The 15543-nt window shown below is 42.0% G+C and overlaps 1 protein-coding gene across 1 annotated transcript in view; it reads left to right on the top strand.

Moving 5' to 3' along the window:
• LOC311266970 (phosphatidylinositol 4,5-bisphosphate 3-kinase catalytic subunit alpha isoform) overlaps positions 1-15543 on the top strand; it is a 149107-nt gene that overhangs the window by 100118 nt on the left and 33446 nt on the right. The window lies entirely within an intron of this gene.

The following is a 15543-nucleotide window of genomic DNA, read 5'->3' as shown; positions in this document are numbered from 1 at the left end:
GTATCTGTCGCTGCTTCTGTCTTGTAAACATGCTCGTGGTTTTAAAGTAGTTTTAGAGACATAATTCAATCTCAGGATTTTAATATTTATAATATTAATGAGGTAATCACACAGGCTCAGATATATTTACTTCTCCCATAACTGAGTAAACAAGCTGCTCTCAGAGGAAAATAAGGTCCCAGAACGCTGTTTGAAGCTAGAAAGGTGGCAGGGTCCGCCACATTAACAAAGTAAAACAGTATGACACTGTGTTGTCCTTTAATGTCAGATTGTTTGTTCACTTTATTCAGTCATGAAAACAAAACAGCAAACAGAAACTTTCTCTTCTGATTCCCCAAAACTACATACTGCACCTTTAACTGTGAGCTGGTTGTTAGTAAGTGCAGCCACAGCAGGTCAGAGTGACGTACTCTGTGCGAGCGTGTGGTCACTAGAGGTGCGTCTGATCGCTCACTGAATGCAAAGCACTCCCATCATGTAATTCATGTTCTGGTCATGCTGCATTTCTCACACATGCAGATGTGAAACATGACATCTAAAGCTTCTTCTACATCTATTATTAATGCATGGTAATGCTCAGTAGCTGCAAAACCTGAAGGCATCTGACCTCCTCATCACTTTGGATTTTCCTCGACAAGTGTCCAGGTAAGCTGTGCCTGCTGCACTATCTAACAGCTTCTCCACTTCACCCCACAGGTTGAGTAAATTGGTGTCAGATGGTTTTGCTCCTCACACTCCTCATTTGGAGTCAAAACTGTCCGGCGCTCCGGTGTGTCCCGGCTTGGTTTTGGCAGTCATTCCAGCTAAGGTCCACACTTCAAGAGAGTATTCTCTCACCCAGCACAACCTGTAAAAATGATTTGAGTCAGACAGCAGCAGCAGCAGCCTCCACTTCAGGGTCTACTCGAGCACAAAAATCCTCACGCAGGCTGAGCAGACTGCTGCAGAGGCTGCTCATCTGTTCCCCTGTCGATTCATTCAACCAGTACAAGACGTCCTTTGACCTTTTCTGGCAACCCCTGCTGATCAGGTCGAGCCCAAATTAACCCAAAATATGACGCTGCTGAAGTTTTACTTAATCATGCCCATATTTTTGTGTTGGGCAACACAGCGCACAGGGTGATTATTCTCAGTGATGGAGGAAGTTTTTATCTAAAAGTATCAATATGACAGAAAAAAACGCACATCACAAAGCAGTGAAATGCTCATTGTTTGTCAGATTTCTTATGTTAGCATACAGTAAGTCATCAGCATGATGATAATTCACTTGTCATATCTCATCAGTCATATTTCACTCTTCAGCTGCTAAATGCTCCACCATGTTCGTGAGCTATTTGCCAACTGTGTCTGCTGCTCTGCTGCTGAGCAGGTAGAGTACAGCTTTTTTTTGTCTAAAAAAAACCAGCTGCAACCCCTGAGAGCGGCCAGACTGAACCTAAACAGTAAAGTTTGGGCCGCGCAGCCAAATAATGAGCTGAAACTCACTGTAAAGTTCAGTACAGCTGAGAGGGGCAGAGAGTCCGGCTATAACTCTCTGTAGGTTTATCACTGGCAGTGACCTCATTCACATTCGGTGCGTTGTTTTTATAGAAATAATGATTACAGCTGCTTCAGTGTCAAAAATAAAGGAAGTGATTGCAGACTGAGGCAGGTTGGGATGGAGCAGTTAAAGGGGCTCTGTGGAACGTCTGTGTTGTGCTGGAAGCCGGTCATTAGTTTATGTTAGCGGACTCCATTTCTTAACTTACGTTAGCTACTGTTGCTATCTGTTAGCGGAACGGAGACGAGGAACTCGGGCATAAAGTCACATCCTTTCAGTTGTCAAGCCCTTCACAAAGAAACCAACAGTCCAGCAGCATTAAACAACTTTAAACACTTGATGTGTTTGGTAGTGCGAGCCGTCACCCAGAGCGCTGGAAGTGGTACAGTAGCTTCTCCTGTTCTGAACTGGACCGCCTCTTTTTGGAGTTCTCTGTCCTGATTGGATAAAGCGGGCAGGGATACCAGAAGATGTATTTTCTCTTTTACTGCGTGATTAGGGGGAGGAGAGACATGGGTTACTGACCAAACACTGTGTAACACTGATCACTGTTGGAATATAGAGTTATTAAACAGTTATTTGAATAAGAAAACAACACTTACAGCAGCTTTAAACAAACCGTCCACAGGCTTGTATGGACAACGGAGGGAGACGGGGAAGGTTTCATGTTTCACGTCACGATCTGCTCACATATGGCCGATGACAAAGTTATTAACACAGGTATATTGTTACGTAGAGCCCCTTTAATATTTTCTGAACAATAAATCAATTGCCTCTGTATAATGTGAGGTTTGCATGGGTCCAGACCAGACCAGACCAGAACCATCAATTTGACTGATTCGTCAGCCATCGTGACATGACACAGCAGTCTTACAAAGCAGGGCGATCCAGTGAGCTCTGCGGAGGGACGAACAATTAGCCAGTCGTGCCAAGGCAGACAGGTTGGTCTCTTGTGACTGGTCAGACATGAAGATGGAAGAGGGAGTGTAACGAGGTGACAAGTCAGTCTGACGTCAGGCAAATAAGAGGCGTCTCTGGTCGTTCTGAGCCCACTGAGATTTCCCACTGACTCTGCAGCTCTACTGAGCTTTTTAGCCTCTTTAACTCCTGGTTCTGTTTTTCCAGCTCATGTGCAGTCTGGTTCAGTGGCCAGCAGGCAGCTGTTTAACAAGCTCTGATAAACCCACCGTACACTACCTGCCCAGCATGAATCAGCAGACAGACAAAGTTAACAACTAGACAAAGAACGTCACTGTTCTTCACTGCGACACAAACATGATGAGATTATAATGTTGCTCTGCATCTGTTGGATGAGTGAAAGGACGTCCGCTCGCTCAGATGTTACCTTTAAGAAACACCAACCCGACAGATTAATCCATGCTGCCTTCCATGAGCTTGTATTAGTTTGGTGTTCGCCTGCTCACACTGAGACTTCTTACTGCCTCCACCAACTGTAGGAGCTGTGCATCAAACAGACGTTACTTTCCCCCAGGTACCCACCGAGCATGACCTCACCGGCCTCAGTTGAGGAAAAAGCAGAGGAGTCAATATGTGGGTCGAAGGCTCTGTGAAACCTTTTCATAATGAGGTCAGCGTGATGCCGTGTGCCCCGAGTGAGTGTGCGTGTGTGTGAGTCAAGACGCCTTGAGAAAGTTTTATTTCATGTTTGAGCGGATTAGCTGGACCAAACCTCCGGGAGCATTGCAGGCTGCAGCAACGTGCATGTAGCAATGTAGCAGAGATGACTCCACAGCCAGTTCTAAAGGTAGTGGTGATGATGATGAGCGCTTGTGACTGTCTGCCCCCTCCGAGGCCTCCTCTCCTCCGCACCCTTGTGACGGGTGGTGACACGGAGCCTGGTTGTTATACAAACTTGAGATTTTGGGTGGGGAAACAGTAATTTTTTGTGGCACGAGGACAGGGGGAATATTACATCATGATGCAACCTGCTGTATGTTTCTGCAGGTATTTGCCTTATGCCTTCAGTGGAGGATCACTCCATCGTGGAACGTGAGCACCTCCTAGTGTCGGAAAGGTGAAGTGCAGCTAACACAACACCGCATACTTATTCTGAGCAGGTTTTAAGAATAAAGGCCATTCACACTGAGTAAATGGCAATGACACGACAAATAATTGTACTGGGAGAAGTGAGTTTGCATACTAAATCCACCTGAGTTTTCAGTTTGCTGTTAGTGTACACTGTTGTCCCACAATGCAATGCACATTATAGAAAGGAGCAACTAGAGAAGCTACTCACAGCTGCAAACGATCAGAAAATCAAATGTCATTACAGCCGCAGTTTGATTATTTGTTTTCAAGCTCTAAAATGTCATTTATCAGCATCATACAATATGCACAGCTGTGCATTCAAACATCATTCATAGTTCCAAACAATGTTACAGCTATGAGGTTTATGTTGTTTTTTAATGACATAAAGATGGATCTATAGTCATTACACATGTATTGATGATTCTGATATTTGTTTAGTGCATATTTTGGACTGTTTCTTGCTTTCTTTCTGAGTTAGATGAGAAGTTTGACACCTCTCATCTGTATGGGATGTACGAAGCTACGGCCAGGAGACTGTTAGCTTAGCTTAGCTCAAAGACTGTCACTCACTTCTGCATTAAGTAAGAATTTGCCATCGGTTGATTTCACACACACAAAAATTGAGGGCAGCACATCACCAGATTAATTGCTAACTGCGGATAACCGTAGCTGCCGTTATCTAGTTAGCTCAGTTAGCAGTGCATCTAGTGGTCCAGAATGGGAGCTCAGAGCACCAGAGGAGTGTTGGTGTTTACACCTCGAGCACTGAGGCTAGGTGGTTAGCACGCTAACTTGAGCAGATATCTCTGCAACACAATACATAGACGTCATTAAGTCAAACTAAAATTATTACATATTGCTCCTTTAATCAGTGCTCAAGGCACTGATAGTTATTTTGTTGCTTCTGGGAGAGCTTGGCTCACTGTTTTCAATCTTTATGCTAACAGTCAGCTAACTCCGCCGTCTCATCTGATTCTAAAAATTAGGGCTCCAGACTAACTTTTTACACTTGTTGCACTGGTGTGTCTAACTTTTTCATTTAGGTGCACCCACACATAATTTAGGTGCACCCAATAGTAGCCTACATTTAATTGTAACTTCTTCACACATTTTGTAAATGATTGTAAACAGGAATAAAGATGCAGATAAATGTCTTTCTACATTTAAATCACAGCACACACAGCAAGAAATCATAGTATCCTAAGTGTTTTCCTATGTCTTACTGGGATAATGGCTGGATGTGCAGTCCTTTTGGAATTATTTTGGATTTGCTTTGTTTTGTTTGGTAGAATAGATAGACCTGCGCATAGATCGTATCACTTCCTGTCAGGAGAAAAATAAAAAGTACTCCTATTCCTACTAATTTCTTTTATACCGGCAGCCAAAACAGGAAGCTGTGGAAATTAGTATATCGTACACTCTGTGTGCCATTAGCTGTATGGAATCAGACGGTTTCGGTCTGACTGTGGAGTCAAGAACAGAGTTTTCAGACTACATCTGACCAGCTTGTGACCGCTACCAATGCTCAGCTAACAGTGAAAAGACCAGATGGGTGACCGAGTTAAAATGTGGGATTTTGTTTCTTTTTTGTATGAAGTGAGCCAGAGGCGGAGAAGAGAGCCCTCAGGGTCCCACGAGAGGTCGGCTTGTAACAAACAAACAAAGCTGTCATGTTGCTGTGATGGCAGGAGTGCATAGTGCAATGAACCCAGAACTGTGATGCTGGATGTAGAGTCAGGGGCTGGCTTTGAAGCTACAAACTGGATCTTTGCTGCGAGGCAGAGCAGCTAAGGTAAATGAAACAATATAGTGGCCTAAACCATAAAGAAGGTTATGTAAAAATTCCTAGAATTTAATCTATGTTGATTTTCCCTGAAAAGTCTCAGGTCAGGCTGAGTGAACTAATAAATTCATTGTGGCAGGGCACCCTGAGTCATGGCATGCAGCAGGTGTGTAGCACCTGTCACATCGTCTTGCGTTGACTTAGAGGTCTATTTAAAGGCCTTCATGCCCACATGATGACCGTGAGAATGTTGACTTGAATTGGTTCCTCTCTGTGTATATTCATGCTCAGTGGAGAGTCTTCATTCCTATCCCACATGAGGATTATGTGCTGCGCTTCCTGCATGTTGCTGTGCACTCCACGCTGTCGCGATGCCGTTTTAACACAGCTGGGAACATCTGTAAAAGCAGAACCGGGCCAGCGAGCTAAGCTGTCAGCTCTCATGTGTGAGTGATCACTGACCGCCCTTTCTGAAGAATGTCCTTGATAACAAATTCTCACAGTGTTTGAAGTGAGCCAATAACACTGCTATGTGCTCTTCTGTAAAACTGGGGTTGCATCTTAAAAAAAGGTTGGAGAAGCACAAGTACAGCAGAGTGTCACTGCTGTCCTCTCCAGAAAGTCAGTCATGACAGGAAGTCTACCAACCTCTGCAAAACAGGGGATAAACATAATCATGGATTACACAGTTTTGAGCTGTCGAGGGGGACCGATAGCTGAACTGCACCACCAGGATGCCATGCTGATGCTATGACGCCGCTATGACTGAGGTTATTTTAGCTCATCCTGATATCTTCCTGTTGCACCGTCAGGCAGCATTTTCTGAATTGAATACAGATACAATCATTCTGCTTAATGAAAACCAACCGTGTCATGAATTTGTAGACAGTAACTCCAGCAGTGCTGTGCAGTGTCAGACCAGCATGACACAAATATATCATTTAAAGGTGCAATGTGTAGAGATTGGCCACCTGTCAAAGGTCGCTCCAAACAAATAGGGGGCAGCATATCACCAGGGTAACCGCCAAATGATGCCTACTGCACTCTTGTACACTACAGCAACTGCCTGATTTTGAGTAGTGCATACCAAGTAACTAACTCAAATTATGACAGTGAAACGGGTCATTTTGTGAGGGTTGGGATGCTCAAAATAATGTATCCACTGTTTTACAGACGCTTCTTTCACAATGTAAGCTTATGGGAAAAAGTCTTTTTGGGCCCATACATCACATGGCGATGTTATTTCACCATTTGGCCACTACGAAAACTGGCTTCAAAGCCTAGCACTCCGCCTGGGGGCTTGGTGCATACACAAACTTGTCCGGCATCTTGGACAGTTAGGTACGGCAACTCCACTATAACACACACATAACTACAGTAAATTGGGAATTAAAGATGTATCTTGACCAAACCAGAGGTGGTGTTTGCTGGATCAGTGGAAAGACAAATTAAGCCTGTTCTGTGATTATTTTGTTGTTTCTGTCGAGTCTGAAAAGTGTGTTTGACAATGAGTTAAAGGTGCAGTATGTAAGAATTGGCCTTCCTTTTTATTAGGAAATTAAGCTCGGCTCAGTTCGGTAGAAGAGAGCAACTTGAAATCAGAAGGTGTTTAGTTATAAATTCTGTTTAATAAGGAAAATAGGAGTTGAAGTATTTCCTTTCCCTGCAATTTGTGGGTTCATTTTGTTAGCTGTAAAGAGCTAAGAGAGCTTGTGAAACATAGCAAACTCACCGCCCGCATACATGTCTCAGCTGAGAGTTTATAGTCTCTCGCTGTCGAGTTGGAATCTTAAACTCATGTTGTTGTCAGCGTGATTATGATAAATAGTGTTTGTGATATGGTTTCAAATTAGGTTTTGAGAGGTTTACACAAGTAAGAGGGTCATTCAGTCTGTCATGTAAACTGAAGTGGTCCTTCAAGAGAAGATGAAGTAGAAAATCAAATTCTCACTAAAAACAGACCTGTTTATGTTAGTGACCACATATTCAGCCCATTAAATCTAGGATCCAGGATGATTTTCATCACTATTATGAGGTTTACACACGACACCAGTATCATGGGTGTATTAAGTAAAATGGGATTTAATGAATTTTAAAACAGAACTGGCTCATGAGAGATCCCACAGGTCCACTTCATTACTAAAACTATTTTGTTTGGTAGCACAAACTGCTGGGGATGAGGTTTTATAGGCCTATTTGTGTATGTTTGTAATGATATTTGTGGTATTTTGCCGGCACTTAAGTGACTCACTGCTGGCACTTTGTTCTATTTTGGAGTAACACATGCTAAAATGGCCGAATTGAGTGTTTCCAGCATTACTCAGCCTGTGAAAACAGTTGTTTCATGTCTCTGTGGCTCTGGAGGAGCTCTACGATGTTTGAATAAAGAACTCTTACAATACCCTCAGGGTCATCTCAGCATGAGCCTGAGACTTAAGACCCCGAAAACCTTTTTTTCCAATCACCTCCTAACCAAGACTAATGGAGTCCTTCAAGAGAACTGTTTCTGCAATAGTTTGAACAATTTGGGTTATTTAACATAGAGAGAGTTTCTGTCATTTTAAACTTCTCACTAATTTAACAGGCAGGACTGAACTTCACCTCAGCTTATTCCAGTCACTGTTCTCGAGAAAATTCACAAACAATATGGCGCTCTGTGTGCTTGGCAGTGGGCAGAGCCTGGTGCTTCCAGAGGAATAAACACCGGGGGTCAAGGAGAGCAGAGTTTGTTTTTTGAACTATTGGGACTAAAACGTGGATTTATCTTGACTCTTGCCTGCCGTTTTGCCAGTTAGCATAGAGTTAGGTGAGGCGTAATGTGCTGATCTTTATGTGTAAACACAAATAGCCTTGTTAGCCTCAGCCAGCCTGGTAGCATCCAGACAAGCGGCCTTGTTTAACTAACTAGACCCGCTTCAGCTCCACCCACGCTCCACCACCTCTTTGCCCATTTTTGATCAGCCAGAAGTTAGGGTTGAGTCAGACACTGCCAAGACGGTGACAGCCGGTACCTCCCACTGACGTCATGGTGGCTCTGTCCACTATGTTACACAGTCAATGAGTGTGACACATCAGAGGCCCTGATTGACAGCCAGAGTGAAGAAGAATAACAAGAGAGAAAATGGATGGCTTTCTTGTCATCTCATTTTTAATTTTGTGACCGGTCTGGTTTAAATGTGTGTGTTGCTGCTTTTGTGTAATTTCACAAAGTTTCAAATGAATTCTTGAATCATTTTGTTCACAAATATTTCATGAGCAATAGTTGTCAAATATCATTTGGCAAGCTTGATCCATCCTTTGTACGTCACCCTCTGCTGTCTTGGTTTTGACCGTTCTTTTATTCCATCTGTCTCCTGTGGGTCCCTCAATTTTATGGAAGTGCAATAATAAATCACTGAGCTACAGGCGGAAGTAATTTAAGTGCAATGAATAATGTCCGTTGTGTGTTGTTGGCTATTGATGATTTAAAAAAAAAAACCCTTCCTGCTGCCTCAAGCAGTGTAAATCCAGCTGCATAGTCACTCACAGGGATCTGAAGGAAAAACACCTTATAGCAAAGAACTAAAGGAGAGGCTAATTAAAGGATAGTTAATTAATTAAAGAAAGTAAAGAAAGTTTGATTTTTACGATTTAAAATCTGAATGATATCTGTATTTTACGAGCTGGACCATAAAATCTACTTTTTAGATTTTACATACATTTTAGATACATTCTACCCTTGAGGCTAACATTAGCTTGCATGCTACTGTTGACAGAAACTTAAAATCTTACCTCCAGATTTCACTGAAGGATAGAAAACCTGTGTTGACCGAGTCTCCCCACTCATCCAGACTTGTTTAACCTTCTTGTTTGTTTGTTTTTCTCTCACTGCAACACGTTACCACAGCAAGTTGTTGCACTACGCTAATCTCCATTTTGTTTACGTCTACTTCCCCACGAGATCACGTTTAAGTCCGTCGGTTCACACCTGGCATTAAAAAGCATTTCAATACGCACCTTGAGTGACCACTTGTTATCGGATCTCTATATGCAAATAAACGCCGACATCATTGGGACTCATGGACAATGTTTTTTACACAAGCAAAGAAGTAACATGACGTAACGTGCTGAATTTACAAGAAGGCCTGAATAATTAAGTATTTGTCATAGACAGCAGAGAAAAGTGTTATAAAACTTATATAAAATACCTCACTTTTTACAGTTCGCTTTGAATATATTGTTAAGAGCTTCCCATTTGTTTTTGTATATAGTGTTTTCAGTGTTTTTAAAATTTCTTTATAGTTGTTTTTAACTTGTGGGGTTAGCCTGTCAGCTAGCCTAGCTGGCTTCATAAAAATCTCTGCATATACACACAATAGTAGAACCGTTCACCACCCTTCTCTCTGATTTTTGATTTCAAGCGATTATCCATCTTTACTGCTCACTTTCACTTTCATTTTTGAAAGCAGCTTCCAAGCAGCTAATGTCGTTAACATTTATCTGTCTATTTAAAGGATCAAAAAAGTTCAAAACACTTGATAAAAAAATGAACAGTTAACTATTAACAATATGAATAACACAATCTGTGAAAGTGAAGTATTTGAACTAGGTTTCAGATTTAAAAAGCACCACAATAACTATAGACGTATACTGTTGATAGACAACACACATAACTTTTAGCGACATTAGCCACCCACATGCTTTTGAAATGTGTAATTCATGTTAATTGATAAATTCACACAATCTAAAATCGATGTCTGTACAAGCAGTCCTGAAAACACAGTAAAAATCAGTTTTACTATCTCTGTATGATTTCTCCACCCTCCATCCTGCAGCTGCGCCTCTGAAGAGCCACTCGTCACAGTGTGACGTAGGATGCACTCCAGCAGCTTCTCCAACTGTGACTCCGTCCATAATGGACACTGTGATGGAGGCGTGCTGCTCTGACTGGACAGACTCACAGGGGGGCCGTAGAAACACAAAGAACATCTCCACTGGCCCTTTGCATAAATTGACTCATTAAAAAGTAGACAGTCGCTCGCAGACACCAACTTGCAGATGTATGTTAAAGATGTGATTAGAAATGTTGAGAGTGCTCTTAAATGTCAGATTTGTTTAGAAGCAGCTGCATTCACTGCTGTAAAAGTGCCAGCGTCCAAGTACCCTGCTGCTATGTGATCATTTACTAAATAAAGATCTCACATTAGAAGCTGTTGGTTTGAAATTCAAACAAAGACTCTTTTATTGTTTTTTTAAGAACCCTGTGATTTGTGTTTCTGAGGTTTTAAGGTTATAATAAAAGCATTTATATACTTTTTTGAAAAAAGGGTTTAGTAGAAAGCAATTATCTAGGAAACAGCACACATTTACTTGCTTCTATAATTAAATAAATAAATACTTTAGATTAATGGATTGGTAGGGGGTTGGTTTACAGCTTGAATGCGTGGTCGCTTGGAGAATAGAGGTGGAGCTGCATAGGTTTTAAGGGATTGTAATAACAGTACATCTCATGGCTATGTACAAGAAGGACAGTGGAAAGCATGCACATGACCTGCACAGCTCACTTTGGACACAGTTGACAGTTGTAAGACTCCACAGTTCGATCATTAAAGGAGCATTGTAAGATATGGCCACAATGTTTGTTTGAAAACAATCAGAAATCAACTGAGCGTGAAGAAACGACAGTAATAATGTTATGGCAAAGACATCTATGTATTGTATTGCAGAGATGTCAAATGAAGTTAGCATGCTAACCAGATAGCCCTGGCCTGTCCTGTCTCGTAATACCACTTTATGCCAACATGAGGCGATAGTCCGATAGCCCCCGTATTAGCCAAGTCACAGTCATAGTCATAGTCTTGTCAGAGCTGCTGTAAATCGCCTCTGTACTGTATTTGTTGTAAAACTGACCTCAGTCAGTCTTGGAGGATGTGTTAAGTCCCAGTTTGGTGTCCGGCTATGTTCACTTTCTCGCAAGGCCGCCAAATCCAGTTGAGCTAGGTCCAGTCGCCCGTGGTCATCAGGCTTTAAAGCCAACTTTTGTAGTGGCCAAATGGTGTAATTACGTCCCGTGATGCACTGGGGCCCAAAAACTCTGTAAAACGATGGTTCTTTGAGCATCACAACCCCGGCTAAATGACTCGTTTGACTATCATAATTTGAGCCATTTGGTCCAATAACATTAACAAGTCTAGAACAGTCGCACGATTTAATCGGCATATTACCATTCAAGTTAGTTAGCCAGCTCGACTCCGCAGCTAACTCAGTCATGAGCTAATTAGTGAACGTAGCAAGCTACAGCCAAGGACAGCCAGCAAGGGGCAGCAGTTGTTGGTTATTTGGGTGATATGCTGCCCAATATATTAAAATTCTGGCCATATTCTACAAATCAAACCATTAAATCTCCAAGTCAGGTACACCTATTAAAATATAACAGTGAAACATACAGTAGCCTAAACTGACTCCAGACTGGCTTTTACCTTGGAGACATGATTCATGCAGTCATAGGTGCAGGTATACAGAACAGCTGTATATTATTAAAATAAGTCCTGCTGACATAAATCGTCCTGATAGCCAGTCTTATACAATGCTGCAAACAAAGGGGTGCTGGCGTGGAGGAAATGTCACACTGTGTGCTGCCGTCAGCCACCTCACAGAGGATGGTTTGAATTACTGTAGAAGATTATATTTTTCAACAGGAACAGGAGCATTTCCACTTCATCATTATTTCAGACACTTTTGTTTCCCCGTCATGCTGCTGCTGTACCCCGCAGGCTTCAGGTTCTTTAACTTTGTTTTTCTTTCACCAAATAAAAAAGGCTTTTATGCAGCGAGAGGTATGTTTTTTTATGTTACAGACATGACATCCTTAAAGTGTCAGGTTTAAAACTGTCTTAAAGGGGCTCTATGTAAAATTTGTAGCCGTTTACATGTATGAATCACTTTTCTATTGGCAATATGTGAGCAGATTGGGAATGAGACCTTCGTTTAAGTTGTTTAAAGCTGCCGGACTGTGGATTTCTTTGTGAAGGACTCGGGTTGGATTAACGTAAACTACCGACTGGCTTCCAGCACAACACAGAAGTTCCACAGAGCCCCTTTAAAAACAATTTAAACTGTTTTTAGTGGGCCGTAAATATTCCTCCTCTTCATTCTGAAGAAAGGTTTCCACTGAAGTAACCGTTCATTGTTTGGCCACATTTGTTTTTTTTTACCTTCTTACCTCCTGTTCCGCTCATAAAATTTGACATTTAACAGCATTTTCAGATTACTGCATGATGCTGGACAGTCAAAACTGTCAAAACAGGGTTTGGTTTGTGGTGTGTTTTGGACTTGATTTGTAAGTCCTCACCACCTGGCCTTTTGTCCTCCATGTAATGGATTACAGTCTAATACCACATGGGACCAGACAGGCTCAGGGTCAAGTACAAGCTGTCTTTGCATGTCAAGCCCAGCAGCGCGAGACTTAATGTCACACCTCGCTGAAATAAAAATTGGATGTCTGACAATGTCTTGCATTTGAGTGACTCCAAATTGTGTAACAGAGACACTGATTCACTCGAGCCACTTATTCTCAGACTGTAGTAGGGGTACCTGGTAAGCAACTCCATTGAGTGGTATGTGGAGGAATCCCACATGTGCTATTTTTAGTAAACATACAGTTAATACTATCAATGAATTAACAGACTGAAATGTAATTTAAAATAAGTTTGGTCTATCTTCTAATTTTTTAGTTTGAGCCCGCTACATAGTCACGTTCATGCATGTAACGTGACCTAACCCTAACCCTACCATCAACTGATGTGTTTCTCAGCAAGCTTATTTTGCAAGTCTGACCTGGACGTTGCATATTTATTGTTGCTGACTTAACCGCAGAATGAGAATGTGCATTTGTCACGACTCGGTGAGTCTATGTGCACTTTGGCGTGATGGGTTGCCCCGAGATAGGGACACACTACTCAAGTGATATCAATACATGCAGATACTGTAGTTTTTATTTTATACGATTGATAAAATGGAGGCGAAATAAAGTTTGTATACAAAGTTCACAGCAGGGCTGGGCAATATATACAACATCATTTATTGTGATATGAGACTATTCACTGTCTTGGATCATGAAATGGGTGAGCTGACCCGTTACCATTTCTGTGTACAGATCACAGGAAAAAAGAATCATCACACTCTCGAAACTGCAGTAATCACACACATCAGTGGACACATGCACTCTCACCAAATTTTAAAACGGCGGCGTTGACTCGGCATGATGTTGAGGGGGGGTGTCATCACAGTCGGTCTGACACAGAAGCCCAATCAATGCTTGTCTAAGTGGATGCACCAACGAGGAGTTGTCAGTTTCCTGTCGGGGAAGTATTGGAGCCCCTGCACTGGGATTAAATCCAATTAGACACCAGTGCAGAGGGAGAAAGGGAAGTGGTGTGTGGGGGGTACGAGACAGTCATACAGGCGTGTGCAGCCGGCCAAAACTGTGGATTTTCTGCCCTCTGACAGAAGCTCTGTCGATGATTTATTGCATACAGAATTCTCATCCCTGCTTGTCTGTAAACGCACTGCGTGGGATGTGTCTCATTGGGCTGCTCTATTAGCCAGGCAATCCTCAGCAAGTCAAATATTTCCTCTGCTCCCCCCTGTACACATGAATGAATCTCAATCATGTCTTTTTATTAATTAGACTCTTGGTTGGCAGAAGGGAAAACACTCATCTGAGCCTTAAGAATTCAAATATTTTACTTCCTAATGTTCAAGCACAAAGACACACCTGATGACTCACGCTGTCTGTTTAATGCGGGAAGGTACAAAAGAGCCTGATTCACTTGAAATCAAAGCATCCGTTCACAGATATCTTTAACCTGATTTTCCCTCTCTGGCGAGTGACTGCAGATGTGATGAAATAAGATGTAATGGGCTGATCATAAAGTGCATCTTAGATTAGGATGTGTCTAATTAGATTTTAGAAATATTGGATTCCTGGTCACTACACATACACCCACTTGCTAATAGCTGTTAGTTCAGTAAGGTTGTAATCAGACAGTTGCCCAGCAACACAGCCCTTTTTCTTTTGAATGGAGCCGTTCCAAGTGTGCTAGCATGGGGTCAGAAGAAAAATATTTTATTCCACATCACAAGCATGCATTCCAGGTGGATTACTTTGTAAAATAACAATGTAGTTTAACAGTTTACCTGCTAATTGTCCTGACTGACAACGGTTTTACAAGGCACTCCCGAGCCCATGTAGTAAGATCCTTTTTACAATCATGTGTTTCACCAGTGCCACCCACTGCGCCACCGTATACGACACGTACAGCGTTGTACAATCCTGTCTGTTTTTCACCAGGGGAACAGACTTTGACAAAACACCGTCGCTCTCCATTGAGTGAATGCCCGTCCGTTCACTCCTGATCAGTGGGGTTTTTTTGTTTTGTTTTGCAGTGTAGAGTTTCCACAGTTATTCTCACTGGTCCACCGTTACCGTGGGATAGCAACCGGGGTAAACAATTGAGCCTTCATTCTGGGAAAACCCCAGCCTGATGGCAGGCCGAATAGCATGGTAGAAGCAAGGCTTATAGGGAACCAATCTGTATGTGAATGGTGTTGTTTTTCTACAATCATTACGCTTTGCAGATGGTATTTAGTTTGAAATGATGAGCAAAAAAGTTGTCTGTTTTAACTTTGTTAAAGCTGTTGCTTGAGGTTGTCAGTGTGATTGTATCTACTGAAATATCTGGTAAATAAAGGGTATGTCCTGACCTTGATTAAGACTAAGAGTCAACAGCAGTGCTAGTGACTCTGTGCTGTGCTAAGTAGCTACAGCTTCACAGGGACCGGGTGCTTTGAGCTTAATGCTATCTGTAGCATGGCAAAACAATGACAATGCTAACACGCTGATGCTAAGCAGGTATGATTACCATGTGCAATATCTGAGTTAAACATAATAACATTTGTTAGTTAGCATTAAAGGATAGCTAAGCCTGATGAGGATGAAATTTATTTTGCAGGTATTTGAACACAATACAAAATATTGGACACATTTTTTTGTTGTTGTTTTTTGGTTGGAAGTGGAAATTGATAGAATTCATCCTGAGGGAAACATGGCTCTCTTGACCAAATTCATCCAAATGATGTTGAAACATTTGCGTCAGGGTATCACTGAAGTCACTAGGATTCATCCTCTGAG

Source organism: Pagrus pagrus (genome assembly GCF_965226575.1).
Source record: "Pagrus pagrus genome assembly, chromosome: 12".
Lineage (NCBI taxonomy): Eukaryota > Metazoa > Chordata > Actinopteri > Spariformes > Sparidae > Pagrus > Pagrus pagrus.
The sequence above is the reverse complement of the archived record's forward strand: the minus strand, read 5'-3'. Positions and strand labels throughout refer to the sequence as shown.